This window comes from Lactuca virosa, chromosome 2, assembly GCF_052849685.1.
Source record: "Lactuca virosa cultivar CGN04683 chromosome 2, Lactuca_virosa_CGN04683_v6, whole genome shotgun sequence".
Classification (NCBI taxonomy): domain Eukaryota; kingdom Viridiplantae; phylum Streptophyta; class Magnoliopsida; order Asterales; family Asteraceae; genus Lactuca; species Lactuca virosa.
In genome coordinates, this window is record NC_136427.1 from 66,125,474 (window position 1) to 66,131,473 (window position 6,000).

A 6,000-nucleotide genomic window follows, 5' to 3' on the forward strand; every position below is an offset into this window, starting at 1 on the left:
TTAATCTCTTTTAGTCACCAAATTAATTCTCAATTAATTTATGACTAATATTAATTAAATAATATTATTATTCCTTTAATATGTTATTCTCATAATATATTAATAAATCATAATATCTTCTCTCTCTCCACAAATTACCCTGTCAAGTTGCTATGGTGAAGGCAACCCAAAAGGACCATGCACAACCGGGTCAAATATTTACCAAATATAGTTACGGGCTTAGAAACTAATCCAACAGTCTCCCACTTGGATAAGTCTAGTAACTACAAATGCAATCACTATCCGTTTAGCAATCGTAGCTCTCAAAGACGCTGTCAAACTCTGATCTTATCAGCAACCTGTCCTTTAGATAAGGGATCGTATAATCCTATGTTCTAGATATCGTGCGGACAATTATATGGAACATAGTCATACTTATTGTCCAACAGTTAGTTTCTCGATCTTAGATTCATTTGACATAGAACTTAATTGAACACATCAATTCAGTCCTGACCGGGCCCGGCACATAAGTCAAATCAAATCATCGAGGGGCCCTGATATCGCTTTTACCCTTTTGGGATAAAAGGAACAGATAAACTTCGACTTATATGCATTTACTATCCACTAATCAAATCACACACAACAATGCGTTTTATAACATCAAGTTACTGATGCGTTTACGCATTGTCAATGCACACCCAATTAGTAAACAATAAACCATATATCTAGGTTTTAAGACCATATGATATTATCTTCTTGTGATCACTCGTGATAAATTCCATGAAGTGATTCCAGTAAGTGTGGGTTTATTCCAATGCTTAAATCAAGTTCATAAGCACTCATGAACGTTGTAGCAAACTTTGCTATGTCTAACACACTTTAGACAATCTACACACCAATTCATGACAGCCTTCATTCATATCTACTTCCAATATATGAACGACTGTGGACCGTTAGAATAATTCGATTATTATTAAATAATTCAGTTATTCAGGAAGTCAAAACATGCAAAATGAAACAATATGAAAATGATTAACATAAGACAGTAACATTTCTAATAAACAATACTCTTTTATTTAATCATCAAATGTTAATTACAATTTATCTATTACACATTTCTTAACTATCTAATCTAAACTAATATCGTCCTTCAGCCCGATGCTCCTAGCGTGCTACAAGTGCTTGACCCTGCTTAGTCCCTTCGTAAGCGGATCTGTTGGGTTATCCTCTGACGATACCCTCTTCACTACGAGGAGTCCTTCTTCCACCCGATGTCGAATAAAGTGATATTTTCTGTCGATATGTTGAGATCTGCCATGATCCCTGGGTTCGTTGGTCAAGGCAACCGCTCCTTCATTATCACAGAAAATTTCCATGGGCTCCTTTATGGCTGGCACAACTCCAAGGTCTCCAATGAAGTTCTTCAACCATATCGCCTCCTATGATGCTTCGTTCGCCGCTATATACTCTGATTCGCACGTTGAATCAGTTGTGGTCTCCTGTTTGGAACTTTTCCAAGTCACTGCTCCTCCATTAAGGGTAAAGACCCAGCCCGACTGCGAATAGTAGTTGTCCCTGTCGGTCTGAAAATTGGTTTCACTATACCTTCGCACCCTTAAGTCATCACTCCCACCGAGGACTAGGAACCATTCCTTGGTCCTCCGAAGGTACTTAAGAATATTCTTAACTGCGGTCCAAAACGCTTTGCCAGGGTTCCCTTGATATCTACTAACCATGCTCAAAGCAAAGGCCACATCATGGTGAGTATAAGTCATAGCATACATGATCGAGCCAACTGCGGAAGCGTAAGGTACTCGGCTCATCTCTGCTATTTCGACTTCAGTACTCGGACTTTGAGTCTTACTCAACTTGGCATTACTTTGGATTGGTAACTCCCCTTTCTTTGAATTCTCCATACTAAAACGTTTTAGTACCTTGTCCAAGTAAGTATTCGGACTAAGTCCTATTAGTCTCTTACTTCTGTTTCTCACTATCCTTATTCCCAAAATATAGGAAGCCTCTCCGAGGTCCTTCAAAGCGAAGCACTTCCCGAGCCAGGACTTAACCTCCTGCAATGTCGGGATGTCATTTCCTATGAGTAGTATGTCGTCAACATACAATACGAGGAAGCTTACTATACTCCCACTGGCTTTGACATATACACATGATTCATCCTCGCATCGCAGAAAACCAAACTCTTTGACCTTCTCATCAAAGCAAAGATTCCATCTGCGAGACGCTTGCTTAAGTCCATAAATGGACTTCTCAAGCTTACACACTCTATTGGGATGCTTCGCATTGACAAAACCTTCTGGCTGAGCCATGTAAACATCCTCAGCCAACTTCCCATTAAGGAAAGCGGTTTTGACATCCATTTTCCATATTTCATAGTCATGAAATGCAGCAATGGCCAGCATCACCCTGATAGACTTTATCTTCGCAACTGTTGAGAAGGTTTCATCGTAGTCAACTCTAGGAGTTTGAGTGAAACCCTTCGCAACTAATCGAGCCTTATAAGTGTGCACATTTCCATCCACGTCAGTCTTCTTCTTGAAGATCCACTTGCACCCGACCGTCTTACGACATGGTACATTGTCAACCAAATTCCAAACGTGGTTGTCATACATGGACTGAATCTCGCTGTCCATAGCCTCTTTCCATTTAGCAGACTTCGGGCCTGCCATGGCTTCCTTATAGCTGTTAGGTTCGTCCAGATTCACTAGTGTACTATCACTAATGAATGTATCCCCTTCTGTAGTAATATGAAAACCATAAAACTGGGGTGGAACACTAACCCTTTCGGAACGTCTAAGAGGTAAGGACTCGTCAATTGGTTCAACCGGAGTTTCCTCCTCTGGTTGAGTGCCAGTGTTAGAGGTTCCTTCATCACTCGATTCTTGAAGCTCTTCAAGATCAATTTGCCTCCCACTGTCTCCTTGGCTTATGAGATCTCGCTCTCGGAAAACCCCTCTTCTCGCAACGAAGACAACATTGTCATCGCTCACTTTGAGGTTCGAGCTTGTCGTGAGTCTCTCGTCTTACGAAAGCCTCGCAACCCCAAACCTTGACATGTGCTAACGAGGGAGCTTTCCCTGTCCACATCTCGTGAGCTGTTTTGCCAACCTTCTTCGTAGGGACTAAGTTAAGGATATGGGCGGCAGTCTCTAAGGCATACCCCCAGAATAAGATAGGTAGTGAAGCACGACTCATCATGGAACGAACCATGTCTAGCAAGGTTCGATTACACCTCTCAGCTACACCATTCAACTGCGGTGTCCTAGGTGGCGTCAATTGCGAAACTATTCCGCATTTCTTGAGGTAGTCATGGATTCAAGACTTAGGTACTCTCCACCTCGATTAGATCGAAGCATCTTGATTTTCCTGCCCAACTGATTCTCCACTTCTTGCTTGAACTCTTTGAACTTTTCAAAGGTTTCTGACTTATACTTGATTAAGTAGATATACCCATATCTGCTATAATCATCTGTGAAAGTCGCATAGAAGCGGTTCGCATCCCTTGTGGTAGATCTAAAGGGTCCACATACATCTGTATGTATGAGATCCAATAAATCCTCACCCCTCGCACAAGTGCCAGTGAAGGGTGACTTGGTCATCTTTCCAAGTAAACAAGACTTGCACACGTCATCGTTCCTAAGGTTGAATGACTCCAACACTCCATCCTTCTGGAGTTGGGCTATGCGTTTCTTGTTCACATGTCCAAGACAAAAATGCCACAAGCATGCTTTATCCATATTATTTGAAGAATCCACACACAACACATCATTTCCTAAGTTATCTACAACCATCACAGTTTCATATATTCCATTACAAGGCAATGCTTCAAAATAAAAAACATTATTAAGATAAGCATAAATAGAACCCTTTTCATTATCAAATGAATATCTAAAACCTTGTCTATATAAACCATGAAATGAAATGATGTTTCTTGTCATGTCTAGCGAATAGCAACAATTGTTAAAATCTAAATCTAATCCATTGCTAAGCACCAAGGAATATACTCCAATCTTGGTTACAGGCGACGATCTTCTGTTTCTCATGATCAGATTCATCCTTCCATGCTCCACATCCCTATTTCTTCTTAGTCCCTGCAAATCAGAACATATGTGAAAACCACATCCTGTATCAAGAACTCAAGAAGTAGCATGTGATAAGCCATTAGATTTAATTGTGTAAATACCTGCGAAAGATGGCTTGATCTTCCCATCCTTGATGGCCTGCAGATATTCTGGGCAGCTTCTCTTCCAATGCCATATCTTGTGGCAGTGGTGGCACTCTGCCTCCTTAGGGTTAGAGTTGGGTTTAGCAGGACCAACTTTGGTTCCACTAGAAGAGGTACCATCTTGGGACTTTCCCTTGTGGTGGCTCTTTGAGGGAGCCTTCCTCTTCTTACCCTTCCCTTGTCCTATTGCCAAGACAGGGGCAGCAGCGGGAGTTGGAGTTGATGCAACAGATCTATCCTTGAGGTTGCTCTCAACAGTCCTCAATAAGCCCTGAAGCTTGCTCAAGGAGACCTCCTCCTTATTCATGTGGTAGGTCATGCGGAACTAGCTATAGCTGGGAGGCAATGAGTGAAGGATAATATCAATTGCCAGCTCTTCATCAAAGTTCACATTCAACTTTAGCAGGCGATCGACATATCTCTGCATCTTTTGTAGATGAGCGGTAAGGGACTCTCCATTACCAATTTTTGTAGTGATCATCGAGGTGATGATCTCGTACCTTTCTTGCCTAGCGCTCTGGTGGTACCGGTCCAGCAGATCTTGGTGCATCTCGTAGGGGTACATGTCCTCATAGGACTTCTGGAGTTCTGCAGTCATAGTCGCTAGCATGATGCAACGGACTTTTGTGGCATCACGGTCGTGGGCCTCAAAGGTTGCGATCTCTTCAACAGAGGCAGTGTTGATGTCAATCTCCTTCAGCTTCTCATCGAGAACATACTCTTTGTCCTCGTAGCGAGTGACCATGTGAATGTTGCGGATCCAATCATTGAAATTGGACCCATCAAAGATCACTCTCCCACACAAGTTCATGAGTGAGAATGAGCCAGAGGAGTTTGAACCAGAAGCGTTGTTGTTGACGTTCGACATCTGAAAAGAAAAAGAACAAAGTTTGATTAGAAACGAATTCCCCAATTAAACACGCAAATGAGAAATTAGGGCTAGGAACCAACAACATTATTCACAAATTAGAAAAGGGATGTCGTAATCTAACAAGCAAATAATTTGAAGGCAAGTGAATGTCGATTCACTAATTCTCCACCATGAAAAACGAAAAAGAGATTAAGTTTTAAATGTATTGAAAAACTCCTAGATCCTTTGAGATTCATTGAACTTTTCAATGGCGTGTTTAAATCTCGATATGCCCCTCTAGTTTGTGATTGGGATGTCGAGGATCACAAAGCAGGTGTGAATAACCATGCAAATGTACATGGTGCCCTCATTGTTACAGTCACCTATTCGATGTGCCGGTTAACCACACACTCTCCATCGAACTATGACAAACAACAAGTCACCCCTTGCCACCTTTGCTTAGAAACCAATTAGTGTGTCGATTAACCACACACGCTCCACTAACGTCTTAGCAAGGGTACAAAGTGTAATTTCATGGAATTGCATCAATTCACTTTTCCCTAAGGTAACTAAGATTGGGAATTTTGTAAAAACATTTAGTTACTTTTATAATTCATTATACTTATTAATGAGAAAGTGGTTGACCAATCCTACCCGTTCGGCTAACGACCCTCCACCAATCAAGGAAGCGGTGGGTGAGAATGGACACCCATTAAACGGCCATTTTATAGGCCATAACCTTATACCCCCCTTATAGATCGACTTCGTGAATGAGGCCTACTAACGGTAAGACTAGCATTTAAGTTATACATATACATATACTAATCTTATAATATAATAAAGTATAAGGTTGAATTTTAAAGCTTGTAAAATTCTAAGGTTTGAAATTTAAATAGTTCAAATTAAACTTTTAATCACAATTTTTTTTTAT